This window comes from Chrysemys picta, chromosome 12, assembly GCF_011386835.1.
Source record: "Chrysemys picta bellii isolate R12L10 chromosome 12, ASM1138683v2, whole genome shotgun sequence".
Classification (NCBI taxonomy): Eukaryota; Metazoa; Chordata; order Testudines; family Emydidae; genus Chrysemys; species Chrysemys picta.
Genome location: NC_088802.1, coordinates 25,117,311 through 25,135,048, shown reverse-complemented (window position 1 = coordinate 25,135,048; position 17,738 = coordinate 25,117,311). Strand labels below are relative to the sequence as shown.

Below are 17,738 nucleotides of genomic sequence, written 5' to 3'. Positions count from 1 at the left end.
TATCTTCCCCCAGTTCATAGATGGCTCTGGGGCATAGGTGTTCAGATACCTAGAGGGAAGCAGCATTCCATCACATCTCTCCCTTTAAGTTTTGCATTCCTACTCATCCCCAGAGTAGAACCTTAGGTACTTAGGGAACTTTTACAGTGAAAATGTAGGCACTGAGTGACTTTAGATGCTTGAAAGATTCAGTGGCAGATGAGCGGGAGGTTTGTGAATGCCCCTACATTTGGGATTTAGGCATGTAAGTCCCTTTGTGAAACTCGCCATTACAAACTGGCAAGTGAAAGAAAACCATGGCCTATGTTTTGTTTTTAGGTTCTGATTCTGGAAGCCAGTGATCGCGTGGGAGGACGCATCATGACCTATCACAATAAGGACAAAAGCTAGTATGTGGACCTTGGACCCATGCGTTTGCCCAAACACCACAGGTAATACATTTACCCCATCTCAGCCACCAATACTGTTCATAAAAGGAGAAGCCTCAGTTTTAAGATTTTTATGATAATTCCTAGAAAAAAAATAATGAAGGGCTTGTATCTGATGAGCTTAAGGTGCCCCCTTCTTGCCTTGCGTGGACCACCTGCATTGTCTCACATTGTCAGTTTCTGTGCAGGGGAGAGAGATATCTTTGAGGGGCTGTTACTCTTCCAGAACAGGTGGGTTGCAAATGGGTGGGGAGAAGCAGGGAGTGGACTGGCGCTATGGCTCTCTACTCTGCCAGCGAGTGTAGCTAAACCAGCTTAGTGGGGCAGTGCCTAGGATTGGCCCAGATAAATTCCTTCTGAAGCAAAGGGTGAACCAAAGATTAATTCCCCCTTAGGCAAAGGGGTAACCAGAAATTAGAGGTACAGTTTGCTTCCTGGTATGCTCTTGGAGTACACAGCTGTCACATACCAGCTATGGACTGGTTACAGAGGTCCCACCCCAGAGAGATCCAAGAGATGTGGACCCTTTATGACAGTGATACTCAGATCTCAGTGGTTCAGAAGCCAAACTAGCGATCAACATTACCCAAAAGAGCCACAGTAGTGTGATTTCACTGTTTCATTTACTATAGTACTAGACACATTTAAACAATATGATGGGAAATATTTAGTATTTTTATATAAATTTGCTGTGAGAATTATATATATATAATCTTAATTCTCTCCGCAAATAAATTAATAATTTATTGCAAGTTGATAATTTAATTTGTTAATAGCATAAAAATTGGTTAATAACTTAGATTGGTTAATAATTAAATCACAGTGTTTTAATATCATGTGCTGCAAAAAGCTACAGGAGACACAGTAAAGAGCCACTTGCGAGCTGCAGTCTGACTATCATTGCTTTAAGCCATCTTTAATACACTGTCAGCTGTGGCTATTCTCAGCTCAGATAAGATGTGATACACACCACACCACATACTGGCTAAATATTTTAGTACAGTTTAGCATTCCAACACATCTCCCCTTTTAAGTCTTACATTCCTACCATTGCAAAATTTACACTATTGTGCTATCATTAAAGTTTGGTATGGATCAGTCTGTTACGTATCTCTGAATCATACTGGCTTTCTAATTACACAATCCAAAAGCATCACAATTTGACCATCTAGCTGTCCATAACTTGCAATGACTGGCTGTGGTTGGTTAGGTATCTTCGAGTCTTCTTCTTGTTCTGAATCTGATGAGTTTGCTTTGTTGTTTGTTCTTTCTATGGGATTAACTGTACATTTTGATGGTTTCTGTTGAACTCTCCACTGTCAGCCTCAATCAGATATGATCTGGGCAATTAATTCTTTTTTTCATTTTGATAGCTGGAATTCTTCATCCTTTTCCTCTATTAAGTTCAGCCAAAATACAGTCACCAGGTTCTAAACGGGCAGTTTTCTAACTAAGTGACATATATTGTAAAAGTGTTTGCCTTTTAATCTGATTTGGCTACGTTCTTTCTGGCCATTTTGAAGACAGGTACTTTTTCAAAGTCAAAACAGTAGTTCTGAGTTGTCTTCCCATCAGGAGTTGAGCTGGACTATATCCATTAGCTGTTGTTAGTGTTGATCTCTAGCTCAGAAGAGCACGGAATGGATCTTCCTGCTGTAGGATTTTCTTGGCTGTCCATACAGCTCTCTGTCTCTCTATTCACTTGTAGGCAATGTGGGCTGCTAGTAATATGATCAAAATCATATTTTGTTTTAAATTCTTTAAATTCCACTGCAGTGAATTGTAGCCCATTGTCCATCACTACTGGAATACCAAAACAAGTAAAAGTGCACTTCAGTTTTTCAATAACACTCTGACATATGTCATTCTTTAAGTACATTATTTGTATGTACCTGGAAAAAATAGTTCACTACAACCAGATAATGATGTCCTCTAAATTTGCATAAATCTACAGCTAGTCTATTCCAAGGTCTGTTTGGTAGAAGTGCTGTTATTCTATATGATTCAGTATTGTCTCTTAAGGTTATTTGTACTGGATTTCCTTTCAAAAGTCCAATATCATCAAATACTCCATTGAGTTCTTCCACCATTCCCACTAAGGGAGGGATAGCTCAGTGGTTTGAGCATTAGCCTGTTAAACCTAGAGTTGTGAGTTGTCCACTTAGGGATCTGGGGCAAAATCAGTACTTGGTCCTGCTAGTGAACACAGGGGGCTGGACTCCATGGCCTTTCAGGGTCCCTTCCAGTTCTATGAGGTAGGTATATCTCCATTTATTTTATTATTATTATTATTTTTTAATGGCTGCCACACTGTGGCTAAGAAGGTTGTTGGTCTTTGATCCTTTGATCACATGTAGTCTAGATGCATAGCTTTTGTCTTTGTAACTTAGTTCTGTGATGAACTGGTGCATGCAGTTCAGAATACCTCCAGGGCTAGTCAGACCTGTATCAGGTGATTTCAGCTCTGAGGGGTTGAAGGTGACTGTATGTCCCTTCTGATATGACTCTCATGTGTGCTTCAGAGTCAATTTTAATGTCAATAGTCTTGCCAGGAATATTCGGTTTCACTCTCAAGGCACACTCCGTGTCATTACTCATGGTAGATCCCCAGAAACACTGGTTCTTGATTGTCTGCAATACGAGTCAACTCTCTGACTGCTTTTGTGTGGCAAACAGCAGCAAAATGTCCATATTTTGTGCATTTATTATATCTTGCTGTTTTGTCTGGAAATTTTCCATGCACGTCTTGTGTATGCAGTCATGTCATTTAACTGGAATTTGTCCCTCATATCCTTAGGATAAAGACTTGTAGCACTTATGCTGTTTACCACTTCTAAGCTATTGTGACAGGTTTCAGAGTTGTAAACATGTTAGTTTCTATCAGCAAAAAGAACGAGGAGTACTTGTGGCACCTTAGAGACTAACAAATTTATTTGAGCATAAGGTTTTGTGGGCTAAAACCCACTTCATCGGATGTATGCAGTGGAAAATACAGTAGGAAGATATATATACACAGAGAACATGAAAAAATGGGTGTTGCCATACCCACTATAACAAGAGTGATCAGCTAAAGTGAGCTATTATCAGCAGGATGGCCCATTTCCAGCAGTTGACAAGAAGGTGTGAGTAACAGTAGGAGTTAAAAATAAGCATGGGAAAATAGTTTTACTTTGTGTAATGACCTATCCACTCCCAGTCTTTATTCAAGCCTAATTTAATGGTGTCAAGTTTGCAAATTAATTCCAATTCAGCAGTTACTTGTTGCAGTCTGTTTTGAAATTTTGTTGTTGTAATACTGCGACTTTTACGATTGTAATCTTACAACTACCCACCTGCTGAAGTGAAGAAACAGTTTGACAGAGCCAGAAGAGTACCCAGAAGTCACCTATTACAGGACAGGCCCAACAAAGACAGTAACAGGACACCACTAGCCGTCACCTTCAGCCCCCAACTAAAACCTCTCCAGCGCATCATCAAGGATCTACAACCTATCCTGAAGGATGATCCCTCCTTCTCACAGATCTTGGGAGACAGGCCATTCCTCACTTACAGACAGCCCCCAAACCTGAAGCAAATACTCACCAGCAACCACACATCACACAACAAAAACACTAACCCAGAAACCTATCCTTGCAACAAAGCCCACTGCCAATTCTGTTCACATATCTATTCAGGGGACACCATCATAGGACCTAATCACATCAGCCACACTATCAGAGGCTCGTTCACCTGCACATCTACCAATGTGATATATGCCATCATGTGCCAGCAATGCCCCTCTGCCATGTACATTGGCCAAACTGGACAGTCTTTACGTAAAAGAATAAATGGACACAAATCAGACGTCAAGAATTATAACATTCAAAAACCAGTCGGAGAACACTCCAATCTCCCTGGTCACTCGATTACAGACCTAAAAGTCACAATATTACAATAACAAAACTTCAAAAACAGACTGCAACAAGAAACTGCAGAACCGGAATTAATTTGCAAACTTGACAGCATTAAATTAGGCTTGAATAAAGACTGGGAGTGGATGGGTTACTACACAAAGTAAAACTATTTCCCCATGCTTATTTTTAACTCCTACTGTTACTCACACCTTCTTGTCAACTGCTGGAAATGGGCCATCCTGATTATCACTACAAAAGTTTTTTTTCTCCTGCTGATAATAGCCCACCTTAATCGATTAGTCTCATTAGAGTTGGTATGGCAACACCCATTCATGTTCTCTGTGTATATATCTCTTCCTATTGTATTTTCCACTGCATGCATCTGATGAAGTGGGTTTTAGCCCACAAAAGTTTATGCTCAAATAAATTTGCTAGTCTCTAAGGTGCCGCAAGTACTCCTCGTTCTTTTCACTTCTAAGCTAGTTTCTCATTTTTCCCATTTGGCATGTTTGTTTTGCGGTTTTGTAACGTCAGACTGCTTTGCTCTTTGAATAGCTATGTGTAGGGTTAAGTCTGTTTTTAATTGTAGCTGCTGTGAATGACTTCACCTGTAAGCCCTGTGGTCAATCTATCTCTGATATTTTCAGGTTTTATGGTCCCCAGATCAGTTTTCTGCCAATATATGGAAAACTCTGATAAAAGATTAATCATTTCCCCCTTGTTCTTGAATTCTCTGGTGAAAATATGATCTTTCATAAGTCTCATTTCTCTGAGGTATAAAGCATGCATCAATCATAGGCAGAACTATTTCATAGTCAACTTTGCATCTGTCTTCAGTAAAGAAAAAAGATTTTAAAGCTATGCTGTGCCAACTTCCTCAGAGCATAAATTAAATAGGAACCATGAATATTGTCAGTTTCCTTGTGTAGTTTGGTTGCAAAGCAAAATCTTGCATCCAGTCTATCCATTCTGAAGGTTTGTCAAAGCTGAAGTTCTCCAGGGCATTGAGGAGTGACATGTTAATGTTAGTGACCCTGCAACCTTTGTTGCTGTTTCTTTTTTTTTTCTTTTCTTTTCTTTTTTCCTGCTTACAACTTTTGTTGCTGCTTCTGTTTTCCTCTGGCACCAGTTAGACTGCCTTAACTTCTGACCCATGTCATCTACCCAGGGGCGAGCACAGGAATTTAAATTTGACCCCTTTGGGGAGGCACAGAAGCTCGCTGCCCCCCCCCTCCTCCTCCAGCACCGGGAGGAGCCCAATGCCCCCCTTCCCCACCCAGCCATGGGAGGAGCTCGATCTTCCCTCCCTCCACCCAGTCCTGGCAAGAGCTCGATCTTCCCTGCCTCCGTGGCCCTGGGGCTGGAGAAGTTCTGTGCCCCCAATGATTATTGGGGTGGGACCGTGCCCCTGCCGCCCCACCTCCTTGCGCACACCCCATGTCCCAGATACTGACTGGTTACAAAGCTTCCATCTCAGAGTTCCAAGAGATGTGGGCCTTTAAAGAGATCTTTAATATACTGCCAGCTATGGTTGTTCCCAGTTCTCATAAAGTATGGTACACACCTCACCACCTAGTGGTTAAACATTATAATACAATTTAACATTCCATTATAACAGTGGCTTTTAAACTGGGAAATGCATACCCCTAAGGCTACTCGAGCTCTTGTCTTTGGGTATGGGAGAAAAAAAATTAATGGCAGACAGACCCGGATTGGGAGGGGACTGGAGAGATGAACACCTGCAAACTCCCCTGTGCAGGCTATCAGGCAGGGCAAGTAGATGCAGAGCTGGCCTTATGGGTGGGTGACCACCCAGGGCGCCAGGGCCAGGGACATCAGGGTCAAGAGCAATGATCCCTCTTAATTTTTCCACCCGTATGCGGAATGAATTTTGTTATGTGCACCAAGGTAATGTACAGATGTGTGCCACCAGTAGAAACAAATAACCTAGATATAATATATACTTTTAAAAAGTTACCAATAGGAATAATTACACTAGCCAAGACAAGTTAGGCATTTTAGAAATCACTACTCAAATAATTAACTTTAAGTGTAAGAGCGAAATAAAATTTATGAAATACATAGACCAGTCAAAACACTAAAATAACACACTTTGAAAGAATAAAATTACAGAGAACATATGTGCATTGCAGGAAGTACCAAGAATTAACAACAAAACCAGCAGTGTTGGGAGGTGTGTGACACAGACAGTATGTGTGTGTGTGTGTGTGTGTGTGTGTGGTGACTCACAGACTGTGTGTGAGACACACAGAGACTGTGTGTGTGTGAGGCACAGTGTGTGACTCTGTGTGTGTGCGCGTGCGCATGCATGCTGGCTGCTGGGGAAGTTTCTGAGAGATGCCCATCCGCTGTCTCTTTAAGGCACTCACTGAAAGCTCGCCTCCTTCTGAACCATGTCCCCTCTCCCCTGCTCTGCAGAGATGGGGTACATAGGCAGGGGGGAGGGGGAGAGACTGTGTGAGTGAGTGTGAGAGAGCGAGACCGACAGAGACAGAGATTGTGTGTGCTGGCTGCTGGGAAAGTCTCTGAGAGACTGTACGCTGTCCCTTTAAGGCACTCCCTTTAAGACACCCGAAGGCTTGTTCAGACCTCAGAACTTCTGCAAGTCCTGAGCCCTGTCCCCTCTACCCTGCTCTGTGGAGATGGGGTACAGGGGCTGGGAGAGGGGGACACCCTGACATCAACACCCTCCTTTCCCCACCCCCCACTCTGAACAGCCTTTGGGAGGGTCCCGGGAGCAGCTGCAAGAGCAACATGGCTGCAAAGCAGGGGGCGGGGTGAGCACCTGAACACATGCTACCAGCTGGAGGTGCATGGCTCTGCTAATCAACTGCATGGCACTTGAATCTCTCTTGGGAGGCCACCCAACCATGCGGCTTACAGGGACCACAGGTCAAAAGGTGAGGAGTGGGGCAGGTCTGGGGTTCGAGGCTGTGGAAGGGAGTTTGCAGCAATGGGTGGGGGAATCATAGAATATCAGGGTTGGAAGGGACCTCAGGAGATCATCTAGATCAACTCCCTGCTCAAAGTAGGACCAATCCCCAACCAAATCATCCCAGCCAGGGCTTTGTCAAGCCTGACCTTAAAAACCTCTAAGGAAGGAGACTCCATCACCTCCCTAGGTAACCCATTCCAGTACTTTACCACCCTCCTAGTGAAAAAGTTTTTCCTAATATCCAACCTAAAACTCCCCCACTGCAACTTGAGACCATTACTCTTTGTTCTGTCATCTGGTACCACTGAGAACAGTCTAGATCCATCCTCTTTGGAACCCCCTTTCAGGTAGTTGAAAACAGCTATCAAATCCCCCCTCATTCTTCTCTTCTGCAGACTAAATAATCCCAGTTCCCTCAGCCTCTCCTCATAAGTCATGTGCTCCAACCCCCTAATCATTTTTGTTGCCCTCCTCTGGACCCTTTCCAATTTTTCCACATCCTTCTTGTAGTGTGGGGCCCAAAACTGGACACAGTACTCCAGCTGACGCCTCAGCAATGCCAAATAGAGGGGAATGATCACAACCCTCGATCTGCTGGCAATGCTCCTACGTATACAGCCCAAAATGCCATTAGCCAGGAGCCCAGAGGTGCCAGCAAAGATCCTTTTTATGTAATTATGCAAATTGACCTTTTAATAAAGACTAAGAAGTGAAAACCCCCAGGAAATGTAATATTTGGGATTCACCAAACATTAGTCAATTATTATTTTTTTACTGAAGCATCAAAAGCTCTAATATGCTAAACTCTGTTTCAGAAAATATAAGAAGTCAAATTTTAATTCAGGTCTCTGCAAGTGCATAGAAAAAAACCCACACATGCATCCACATTTAAAATATTTACCAACAAGTATTAGAGTTTTCCAACAAGGGTATATTATGAACTTATCTCAGATGGGGTAAGCAGTAGACTATAAGCGGTTCTCAAATGTCATTGCACCGTGACACCCTTCTGACAACAAAAATTACTGCATGACCTCAGGAGGGGGGAACTGAAGCCCGAGCCCATCCAAGCCATGCCAACCTGGGTGGGGTGGCCATAGCTGCCCAAGGGCTTCTGCCCTGGGGGGCGGGCATGTAACCTTAACCCTCCTGCCCAGGCCTGAAGCCCTCAGGCTTCAGCCTCAGCCCCAAGTGGTGGGGCTCAGGCTTTGGCTTTGGCCCTGAGCCCCAGCAAGTCTAACACCAGTCTTGGTGACCCCAGTTTGAGAATCCCTGGCCTGCATTATTTGGAAAGGGGTAGGCAGCCTAAAATGGTTGAAAAGCACTGCATTATAACAACCACACCACAATTGAGATGTAAAGTGAAATTGAAGGTAGGGTGCACATATCAACAAATGAAAGTTAAAATCCAGCTAGAACATTGCAGTCAGGGGGGGAAATAATTAATAACTCAGGAAATCAATAGTTAAGGTTGAACTTACAAGAAGTCAAAGTATTTGGGACCATATAAACCAGGGGTGGGCAAACTACGGCCCGCGGGCCGGATCCTGCCTGTCAGGGCTTTGGATCTGGCCCATGGATTGGCCACCCCCGTGGTGCTGCAGGCCCCGCACCACTCCCAGAAGTGGCCGGCAACACGTCCCTGCAACCCCGGGGAAGTAGGGGCAGAGAGCTCTGTGCACTTCTCTTGCCTGAAAGCACCGCCCCCCGCAACTCCCATTGGCTGGGAATGGGAAACTGCAGACAATGGGCGCTTCGAGGGAGGTACCCACAGGTGAGGGCAGTGCGCAAAGCCCTCTGCCCCTCATCCCCCAGGGGCTGCAGGGATGTGGTGCTGGCCACTTCTGGGAGTGGCACGACGTGGGGTCAGGGCAGGCAGGGAACTTGCCCTGGCCCAGGTGTGCGCTGCTGCCACCCCAGAGCCACTTCAGGTAAGCGGCGCCGGGCCAGAACCTGCACCCCAACTCCCTGCCCTGAGACCTTGCCACACCCCCCTGCACCCCAAACCCCTGCCCTGAGCCCCCTGCCACACCCCAAACCCCACGAAACCCCAAACCCCTGCCCTAAGCCCTCTCCCACACTCTGCACCCCCTCCTGCACTCCAACCCCCTGCTCTGAGCCCCTCGTACACCCTGCACCCCTCCTCTGCCCCAACCCCTTGCCCTGAGCCCCTTCCTGCACACCACACCCCATCCCACACCCCGCACTCCCTCCCACACCCCAAGGCCCTGCCCCAGCCCTACGTTCATGGCCCTGCATGCAATTTCCCCACCCAGATGTGGCCCTTGGGCCAAAAATTTTGCCCACCCCTGATTTAAACTCCCAAAGTAACCCTGCTCTGGCCGCATAGAGACCCCAGCCTGCCATCTTCCAGGCATGGTTCTTTTCATACCTTCTTTGTAAGCTGTTCTGTTTTTGGATCATGGATGTTCTTGAGTGATAACCATGGATGCATCATTAAAGAATTAGCTTGGACTTTTACTTGTTGGTCCTAAGCCCCCTTCATATCCACACACACAGCTTTCTCATTCAAGTTTAGTGGTCCTTTCAACCCAGGCTAGCTGGCATGATTGGTAGTATGAGTTATAGCCTGGGCTCTGCTTTCACTTGAGCTATTACCCTGCCCACTTGGCAGTGAAGATACAAGCTAAAAAAACACTCAAGTGATGATATTTCTCCAATGCTATCCCACAATCCCTCCCCCCGCCCCCATGTGCCAAAAAGGACAAACAAAGGAAAGTCTCATAAAGGAGCTCAGTTTACTGCCTCACACAGAACCATGGAACCCGGCCCCAGAAGTCCTAGAGACATCCATGGGAGAATGCAACATCATTAAGGACACAGTACTTCAGGTTTGGCTTTGCAGTGTGGCTGCTCACGCCCGTGGTAGGCTAACCTAGGAACCTGTCAACCAAGTTAGCTCTCCAGGGAGGACATGTCAGGGGAAGCTGATTCTGCAAGGTGCTGAGCACATCTGGGAGATGCGCGCGCACACACACACACACACACACACACACACACACACACACACACACACGTGCAGTGTTACATCTGAACTCATGAGATTTAGGCTCTTAAAGGACAGATTTTCAAAGGTGTTTAGGTGCTCACAGACATAGGTGCTGACTCAGGGGGTGATCCGGGGCTCAAGCATCCATAGAAAAAAATAGTGGGTGCTCAGCACCCATCAGCCACAGCTCTTTGTGGGTGCTGCCCATCAGCTGTTTGATGCTGGGGGGGGCACTTGGGGGAGGGCAGAGAGCAGCGAGCAGTGGGTGGCGGGAGTCTCTGGGTTGGAGTTAGAGTGGGGACAGGAAGAGGTGGAGCAAGGGCAGGACCTTGGGAGAGGGGTGGAGAGGGGAAGGGACCTCAGGACAGAGCCAGGTGGAGCATTCCCGGGAAGAAATAAAAGTCAGAACCTATGCTCATAGATGCAGAGGCACCTGGGGCTAGATTATAAAAGGAGACAAAGCAGGGAGCAAGTGAGCATGACTGTGTAATCCAATGGTTAAGGCACTCAGCTGGGACACTCTGGATCCAGTCCCTCTGCTCCAATGACTATCTATTCCTCCAAAATGGAACAGCTTCAGCAAGAGAGATTGGGACTATCCGCTAGCCCAGCAGTCAGGGCATTTATGTAAGAGGTGGGGAGACTCCTGTTCAAATCCCTCCACCTCAGCAGGTAGAGAGGGGACTTGAACCAGTGGTAAGAGCAACGAGGCCAGGCAGCTGTGGGGAGCCAAGGCACAGACCCTCCACCTGCCCTAGGCAGGAAGCCTGGGGAGTGGGATCATGGGCCGGGGGGTGCTATCACTCCCCCCCCCCTTGACTCACTCTAATTACTGGGGCAAAAAGCTACAAAGCGGCTGCTGGTGCGACTGCTTGCAACAAACACCTGAGGTGACTGATTCCAGGAGAGGGCTCGCAGCTGAGAATCCCAAGCAGACATAGGTGCTGAACTTCCTGAGAGGGGTGGGACTTCGGATACACCCCTCTCTGTGGCATCTCCCATTGACTAATTTAGTCTATGTGCTGGCTTTTGTGGATATCATTCTTAGAGGCCTGTCTACCTCCACTCATTGTGCAGGGAGCCTGAGGGTATGTCTGCACTGCAAAGAAAAACCCATGTTGCCAAGTGTCAAAGCCCAGGTCAGTTGGCATGGGAGCAGGAGGCTTGAGCTGTGGGCCTAAAAATATTGGTGTACACATTCCTACTTGGGCTGGAGCACACGCTCTGAGACTCTCTCCCCTCACTGGATTTCAGAGCCAGGACTCCAGAGGGAACATCTACATTGCTGTTTTTATCCCTGTGGCCCAAACCCTGCATTCCCAAGTCATGACCAGACTCTGAGACTTGGAGCTGTGAGTTTCGGGGCTGTTGGTTTTTTTCCAGTATAGACATAACCCTGAATGCCAAATTCAACCTTTGTGAATCCCACTGATTTTGTAGGCATCTAAAAGTTAGGCATTGCGGTGCTGAGTATAAGTTCTTTTGTGAATCTAGCGGTATTTTCAAAGACTTAGGTGCCATACTCCCATGGATTTCAATGGGAATTAAGCACTTAGGTGCTTTTGAAAATCCCAGAAGGTGCTATATGCATGTTTAGATGCCTAAATACCTTTGAAAATGCACCCCCTAAAGTACCTGTCGCTTCTGAAAGTGGGAGCTAGATCCCAGATTCACTTCGCCACATTTGAACATTTTACCTTTAGTCTATTTGTATTGTTTAGAAAGCCTGAGTGAAAGAAGTTCAGTCATTTGGAGAACTGCAGGAGTGGAAAACAAAAGCTGTCCCTCGTATCCCCATTTAAAAGAGATTCTTAACAGCTCTTTCACCTGAGCAGTCATTTCATGTCCTGCCTCCTTGGGCATATGTAATAGGATACCATCTCTAAGTACATGATCACAAACAGGGAAAATAACAAATCTTTAAAGGTAGAACTGTGATGATGAAACAAATGACTGTTTTCTTGGTTGCTATCCAGGTGCCCACAGACTGCAGTGCTCTGAAAGAGAAATATGACTCCTTTTCCACCAAGGTAATTGAAGTTAGCATTCCAGTATCTTTAAATCTAAAGATGCCTGATTTCCTAAGTCTTTCCTCACATTGGCCAATGGAAGTCTTTGTGGGATAGTACTTGCCATGTGCACATAGTCCATGGTAGGAGATAATGCATCCGAATCCTCCGAAAGCTACTGGTTGTGCGGAGGAAACACATTCGCCTCATGAGTCTTCATGGAGCACAGCCCTCTTCCCTCTGTGGTCCCCTGGATTCCCCTTAGTGACGGGGGAGGGCAGGGCCATGGATCTTCTCTGCCTCTCTCTATCCAAAACACCAGTCTGCAGAAAGTGAGCAGTCTCTGTGCTCCCATATGCCTAGTGTTTGTGTAGTGCCCTCCTCCACTTTGGTGTGACTGATTTGGCATCTCTTCTTCCCACCCCAGCGCTCTGTGTGACATCCACCTATGTATCCCCATCCACAATTATTTCAGTGAGAGAACCTGCCTCCGTATACCCATCCACAATTACTTTTTACCCTGCAGGAGGTGTGGACTAGATCATGGGTTTTTAATCAAAGACAATGAAATCTTGGTATGGACACTAGGAGTGAAATCCTGGCCCCATTGAAATCAATGGCAAAGATCCCATTGACTTTGGGGGGGGGGGTCAGGATTGCACCCAATGAATCAAAACTGGGTGAGGGATTGTGTCTTGAAAGTGAGCATCAGCCTTACTTCAGTGATTGTTTATGAGGAAGCAGACAAATTACCGAGTAGGATATTGGATGGGTTTGACTCCAGCTCATCCCTTATGGATATTGAATAATTCCTATGTTCAACTGAAATTAGATATCTCTTTGGCTGTCATTCTCTATGGGGATATAATATGCATGCACCTTCCACCCTCTCCGCTCTTCCCCACCCAGGAATATTTGATTAAAGAAGGAAATTTAAGCAGAGGAGCCATCGACATGATCGGTGACTTGCTGAATGAAGATGGTGAATTCCAGATGTCATTTCTTCACTCTGTCATGAACCATGTTACATTCTCTGAGAAGGGGTAAGGAAAAAGGAACCTTTATTCACTTGCTTTATATGTGGAAGGGACATGTACTTCTGGTAGGATCTGTCTGGCTATCCATCCATCTTTCAATACATTTAACTGTCTAGCAATCTCATCTTATCAATGCAGCCGGTTGCCTTCTTTGAAGTAGGCACTGATGGTCTGACTTGTCATACAGGGTAAGTGTTCGTTGCTATAGTTCTCTAGCCATTAAAAACCAGGTTCACTTTCACAGTGTTCATAGCTTCTAACTGGGTCAGATCCTATGAAATTCGGTAATTATCTCCAGAGTGTATGTGTTATGGGCATACTGGGGCATCACTCTGTTGTATCTCAGAACCACCTAGTTCAAATGATGCTAAAGTAGTATCATTAAGCTTCCCAACACCCCCATGAGGCAGAACTAATTCCAAGGGAATTTGAGTAATCATGCAGATTTTAGAACATTTAGCAGAGTCAAGCTTTAAACAGATAGCTGATCTTAATCTTAACAGCAGCAGACCTGGCACTCTACTATAATAAAAGAAGTTGGAGTTGGCACTCAGTAGGGGCTAGATTGTATCTTCAACTATGCAGCTCCTTACAGCTCTCTTTGTTGTTCTTGTGGCATTCTCTCAGATAACTGTTCTCCCCCTTTCCTTCAGTTATGATGAGATCACTGGGGGATTCAATCAGCTTCCTGATACTTTCTACCAGTATATTCATGGGGGCGTTCTATTTCACTCCTCAGTAGTGAAGATACTAAATGAGGATGAGCAAGTGAGAGTGTTTTACCAGAGGCCAGATGCATTGGTCCCCTTGGCTGTGATGTCTGACTACGTTCTTGTCACGGCCACGGCAAAAGCCACACGGCTTATTAAATTTTCAACACCTCTTTCAACTAACAAGGCCCATGGCCTGCGGTCCATTCACTACTCAGAAGCCACTAAGATTGTTTTGGTCTGTACTGAAAAGTTTTGGGAGAAAGAGGGAATACAGTGTGGGAGGTCAATCACTGATCGCCCATCCAGATTCACCTACTACCCCAGCCACAATTTCTCCAGTGGGGTGGGGGTGATCCTTGCTTCATACACCTGGGTCGATGATGCTGAATTCTTCATTCCCCTCAGTGATGAAAAGTGTGTTGACGTGGTGCTGGGGGACCTGGCAGAAATCCACCAGGTGCCCAAGAATTATATCTGCGATAAGCATGTGATCAAGAAATGGAGCCTGGACAGATATTCCATGGGAGCCTATGTTTCATTCACCCCGTACCAGTTTGTCAACTACTTCAAAGCTTTGTTTCAGAATGAAGGGAGGATCCATTTTGCAGGAGAACTCACAGCCCAGCCTCATGCCTGGATCGAAACTGCTATGAAATCCGCTGTGAGAGCGGCAAGGAACATCCATGGCATTATCAATGCATCACCCAGGCAGTAGCAGCAAGAGCTGAGGAAAAATAAAATATAATTGATGATAAAATAATAATAAGGGTGCTTGGGGGAGGCACAAATGCATCAGCTACTGACTGGGGAATTTAGAAGGTGCACCGCTAATCAGCGGGCATTACAAGATTGTTACTTTAGGTTTAGCCCTGGTGGGGGGAGGCATAAACTGTCTGCACTGGCATTAGACTGCTACCCTTACACTCAGAGAGAGAAGGGGTGAGGTAATTATCTTTTATTGGACCAACTTCTGCTGGTGAGAGAGACAAGTTTTCAAGTTTACACAGAGCTCTTCTCCAGCTCTCTCTCACCACAGAAGTTGGTCCAATCACAGGTGCTGGCTTCCTCTGGGCCGTGGAAGTGCTCGATGCCCCTTGCTCCACCCCAGGCCCCGCGCCCACCCCACCCCTTCTCCCAAGCCCCCACTCCTGCCCTGCCTCTTCCCACCCCTGCTCCACCCCCACTCCGCCTCTTCCTGCCCAGTTCCGCCCCCTACTCCGAGCACGCCTAGTCCCCACTCCTCTCCCTTACCCCCAGTACCTCCTGCACACCGCAGAACAGCTGATCCCGGTGGATGGGAGGCACTGGGCAGTAGGGTGAGGAGCTGATCGGCAGGGCCTCCGGTGGATGGGAGGCGCTGCGAGGGATGGGGAGAGCTGGCTGTCAGTAGGTGCTAAGCACCCACTATTTTTTTTCTGTAGTTACTCCAGCCCAGGAACACACATGGAGTCGACGCCTATGGGTCCCATAAAATATATTACCTCACCCACCTCATCTGTCTGTTATGCTGGGACCAGCCTAGCTACAACAACTCTGCATGTCCTCACACTCAGCCACTCTGCTCAGCCCCAGAGGGTAAAATCAAGGCTTTGCCCAATCCACTCACCTACTCCTAAGAAGGGAAGGAATGAGTGAGTAGCCGTAGTAACACCTAGCCGCCCTACCCTCAAGGTCTAGGTAGCCCAGGTCAGAGTTTGAAGGCGGTTCTTGGTTCCCCGATGAGACAAATAATCTGCTTCACAATCTAGCCTCATGTCTAGCTGGCAGGCAAACAATGACTATTCTGTTTCCCACTTCCAGGGCCAACAAGTCTAGCCCTTGCAGATCCTATCAGCCACACCAGCATTTCCAAAATGGGAGGAGAGGCAGAACTGAAGGCTGCAGTCAGCACTACATGCCTTGATCTCCAATCTGGCAGCAGTGCTTCTGCACTTCTTCAGAGCTCCTTGAGGCAAAATTTCACAGGAGGATTCTCCTGGGATGGGATAAGTCACTCTGCATCCCACCCTGTTCAGGGTTGTGCCTCCATTGCACAGTCTGTCCACCAGTGAAATGCAACGTATAGCAGGAAACCAATGACCTCATCTTTGACCCTGATTATAGTCATTCCATGGTCAACATGGATGGAATCAGGTGTCATGTGTAGAGATATCAGCTATCCCTTGAATATATTGTTAATTCCTATAGTCATTTCTAATCTGCAAGGTTAAAATCTGAATCAGACATGCCAAACCCGTGAAAAAAAAACACAGAAATTGGGCTTGTTTTTGGCTTAATTGACTTGTGAGTTGCTTGTTGGCTAGTTTTTGGTTTTTGGCTTTTAGCTTGTTGCTTGTTTGGCTTGTAACTTGTTGCTTCTTTTTTTGACCGACTCCTAGCAAGGAGGGACAAGGGGGGCAAGCAGGGGCAAAGGGCAAGGAGGAGCCGGGGGGAGAAAGTCAGGGGTGCACAGTGGGCCCACCACTGTCCCAGACTGCACATTGTGGGGATCTAGTCACATAGAGTGTTGGGGTTCTTAGGGATTGGCTTGTTTTGGCCTTGTTTTGAAATGGGATTAGCCTGATTTTTGGCTTATTGTGAAAGTCTGGGTGCTTATTTACCATGTGAAAGTCAGCAACTGTGATCTGAATCCATTGTCCTCTCAGTGACACAGCAAGAAACTTGCACCCATCTCTGTTTACTCAAAATAGTGCCTATGTCCTCCCCCACTCATCCCTGCCTGAGGAATAAAACCTGGAATGTTTAAATAAGATCATCAAACAACTGCTAGTTACTGAGGCAAGACTCTCTCAGAAATTTAGGGGAATCCTTTTTCTCTTCTGTAGTTATTGAAGCACCCTCCTGGAAGATTGACAAATAAGGGTAAAAACCGTATTTCCTGCTCAGATTGGCCCATTGCCTCTTCTGAGTTTACTAAATCCCTGATATGTGCGTGGAAGCTGTAGGGTTGAATAGACTAGAAATAACTCGCTGTTTAACCTAAAGAAACTGAAGGATGAACTGGTCAAATGTCCTGATACTCCCCAGAATTTGAACTACCTTTCTTTCACCACAAATTCAAAACCAAAAATAAACAAAGAAATAAAATTGTACTCTTGTCTGCCTTATGAGTCTGATATACTATCTCTCTACATGTGGATAACGTATCTTGTTCCACCAATAGGATGTCTCTTATTCTGTTAATCCCAAGAGAATGTGAAATGAAATGTCTCAGATACTATCAAAGAAAGTGTGACATGCCTACCAAATTTAGAAGAACTATAACTTTTTTTTCTTTTTGAATGGTTTTCATCCCAGTGGCTGTCTTGAGGATATGCCAGGCTGAGGGGCGATTGAAGGCCTTCTCCAACTGCACCTCACCCATCACCATGGTGACACTCCTCTGTGTTGCTGCTGTGTTTATGCTCCCCCACCTCTGGCTACTGTCACCAGGAGCGGCGACAGCTCCCTAAAAGTGAGGGGGGAACCATGGCACTGCCCCCCATGCTGCCTCTTCCCCTGAGGCCCCACACCTCACACCACCCCTTCTTCCTGAGGCCCCACCCTCATGCTGTCCCTTCTCCCTGAGCCCCTGCTCTTGCACCACCTATTCCCCCGAGGCCCTGCCCTCACACTGCCTCTTCGCCCCAAGACTCTGGCCCCGCTCACTCCTCTCCACCCGCTCCCCCCATTGCTCACCCTTATGGCCAGTA

The 17,738-nt window shown here is 46.3% G+C and overlaps 1 pseudogene; it reads left to right on the top strand.

The window, feature by feature from the left end:
- The window catches only part of LOC101942534 (L-amino-acid oxidase-like), a 28,429-nt pseudogene extending 13,386 nt beyond the window's left edge, over window positions 1–15,043 (top strand).
- Window positions 15,044–17,738: the final 2,695 nt, after the last annotated feature.